Raw genomic sequence first — 3,156 nt, forward strand, 5'->3', positions numbered from 1 at the left:
AATTAACACCAGAGAGCGAAAGTTTTGTAAAAAAAAATGTTTTAAATTAGCAGAAAAAAAAGGCATAAAATACAAAAAAAATGACATTTTGTAGTAAAATAGCTAAAACAGCTGATGTTTTTCCATTAAAACAGCTAAAATGTAACTGGATCTGTTTTTATTAGCATAAAGAGCACAAGTCTGCTGAACTTAGCATAAATAAGTTTTGATAGCTACAAAAATGTGTTTAGCTTAAAGCAGCTACCTTTAGTTTATAACAGCTGAACTTTAGCTAAAATTGCAGCAAACAGCTGAATAAAGCAAAAAGCATCTTAAGAAGCATAAACAGCACAAAGCAGCAGAAAKAAGTATGAAAAGGTACAAAAAAAACAGAAGAATAGCCGAAAGAAGAAGGATTTTAGTTGAAATAGCAGAAAAAAGCTAAAATTAGCAAAAATAAAAGTTGCTAAAATTAGCACAAGAGTGTGAAAAAGAGCAGAACCAGAACAAATTGGGTAAGGAGCTGTAAAGGTGTGGAAACATTTTAAAGGATTTTAAGGATGTTGAAAACAGCTCCATTCATTTTCAATGGCAAAAAAATGTAGCTAAAAAATGAAACAGCTAAAAAAGTATAAATAGCTGAAATACCAAAAGTCATAGTGTCCTTGGCATAAATGAGCTGAAGGTTTTTTATTTATGAATTGTTGAAAAYGCACAAYAATTGTGGACTGAGTTGATGTCTGAAGGTAAACGTACAGAAGAACAGCAGTGCTGTGAAGCGTCACACAGTCAGGCTGCTCTCTGACACAAACACCAACCATAAATATAAAAACCTCCGAGCAACACTCAGACTTATCTGCTCCTCTGGTTTTAGCTGCACTAAAACTGCAGTTTTTTCCAAASCAGCTTCAGATTTCAAAGCTCAAAGCAGAGAGAAACCAAACTGCTGAAGCAGGAGCTCGGGAAGCCACAGTGTGTGCTGGCTGCAGCTAAACGCTGCGGTGGTGACTAATGCAACAGGAGGCAGGGAAAAAAGCAGCACATCAGCAAAGGATTGAAATAAAAAGCAGCAACTTGGCTTTTTATTGCCTTTAAACACAGAACTGAAACAATCTGAGATAAAATGATTATAGAGAGAATAAKAACCAGCTGTGCCAAACAGCTGACTGAGCAGCTGTTTCCTTGTTTTAAACGTCTTTAACCTGCAGCCTCCACCTGCACACCTGATGCTTCACACATCACAAACGTTCATTATTTATCTGTRAAACCACAGGAGAACCTAATCTGTAAAACTGACCTTTTTATATTAAAGAAGCTGCACAGAGGCAGCCCTCCCTGCAGTGATGTCACAACATCACWCATCTTTACTTTAAGCAGAAAAACAGGGTTTCTTAGCAGGTTTAACATGAASTGTCCTTACAAAGTGAACTAAATGTTTGGATGAGGACAGTTTGTTTGGACTGAAGGAGAGCAGGTAGTTTTCTCAGCTGATCTCACTTTAACCACAAACACCTTCAAACATGTTGGTCTCTGGTCAGTTACAATCTGAACTATTGTATTTTATTGGACATTTTCTCTGAGTTTTCTGTTCATTTCTTGTTATTCTCACTTCATTATTTGCGGTGAAATTAAAGCTTTATTAATTTTAGGGCTGTGAAATTAATTGAGTTAACTCTGATTTTGTGCTGCATGAGCAAAGATTTAAAATTTTAATCACGATTAAAATGTACAATGACTTTCCTCTGGCTGAATYTGTAGGTTTGTATATTACAATGCACTCAGTGCATGCCAGGTGTTGGTAAATGAGAAGTGGTTCTCAAACAGTTTACCTGCATAAATAAAGGTTAAATAAATAAAATAAAACTCCATGTGTAACACATTATGTACAGTTTTTTCTTTTTGTCTTCTTATGGCTTGTTTTATTTGATTTATTTATGTTTTGCTGACAYCTGTGACCTTAGTATCTATCTTTCATTCCTCATGTAGTACTCAGGAATGAAAATCCTTGAATTCTTGATTTAACCTCATTATTCTGCATAAAACTTCACCGACTCAAATATGTTTGGAGCATTTTTTAGGTCCTGTTTTATATTCAAAACATCATGTCTAAGGATCAAATTCTTTTTTCTAAATAAAAACAATAATTAATAACTCAAGTAATTTATTTTACCAATATGCAATAAAGTTTTATCTTAAGTTTAAGATTAATCACGATTAATTCACAGCTACCTTGGAATTAATAGATTAATAATTTTGATCAATTGACAGCCCTAATTATTTTTGAAGAGCTGGGTTCGCTATAAATGATTCCTTCAGTGATTAACCTCCCCCTGCTCTTTAAACCCTTCTCCTGTTTATTGTTTTTTTTTTCCTAAAAACATCAGCTGTTCTTTAAAAGTTGCAGGACGGTAGAACTGAACGCTGCAGCTGTACAGAGATCTTCCTCAGCTCCTCATCATCACTTCATATCCTCTGACTGACCCACATTCAGCCCAGATGCAAATACATTTGAATGGCAGTTGAAGTCACATTATTTACATCACAAATACACTATCCTGTCTGTGCAGGAGGAGGGGCGGGGCCAGGGGGCGGGGCTCATACACATTGAGGCGTCTCAGGTGAGGGTTAAGGGCCGCAGCAGAGACGTCTGAACTTTACAGCCTGTAAACAGTTTACTTCAGAAACATCCACCGAGAAAAARGCTCCCAAAGTTTGTGAAAGCTGTAAAAAGTTGTGTCCAGTGTTTAAACAGCTGTCCTCTTGATAAATTAAACGTGTCTCGTTTACAACGTGATGACTAAAATCATGAGTTCAACTYTTTAATCCTTGTTTTGTTGATAAAAGAAGCCCAGCTGTCCACTGGATGCTGCTCCGTTATTAACCTGATGTGGTTCTTATTTAAAAAAAACATTAAAAACAAATGGCAGTCCAGATACAAACTCGTACCTTTTGGAGGTGCCCACCTTAAACTGACCACCTGGTCTTTAAAAAKAGACAAAAATGAACAAAACTCAGTCAAATTTAAAGATAAAGAGTCGAACTTGGAGCCGACAGAAGCTGAGGCTCAGTTCCTCCCCGCTTTCTTTTTCACACTGTCGCTGCAGAAATCTTAAAAAATATACATTTTTGGTGCAGATAAGATTTAAACTGGAAGTGTGTGTGTGTGGGTGTGTGTGT

At 36.3% G+C, this 3,156-nt stretch overlaps 1 protein-coding gene across 2 annotated transcripts in view; it reads right to left on the reverse strand.

Moving 5' to 3' along the window:
• Positions 1-3,156, reverse strand: part of myo10 (myosin X) — a 106,674-nt gene that overhangs the window by 51,961 nt on the left and 51,557 nt on the right. The window lies entirely within an intron of this gene.

Source organism: Austrofundulus limnaeus, unplaced genomic scaffold (assembly GCF_001266775.1).
Source record: "Austrofundulus limnaeus strain Quisiro unplaced genomic scaffold, Austrofundulus_limnaeus-1.0 Scaffold315, whole genome shotgun sequence".
NCBI classification, from domain to species: domain Eukaryota; kingdom Metazoa; phylum Chordata; class Actinopteri; order Cyprinodontiformes; family Rivulidae; genus Austrofundulus; species Austrofundulus limnaeus.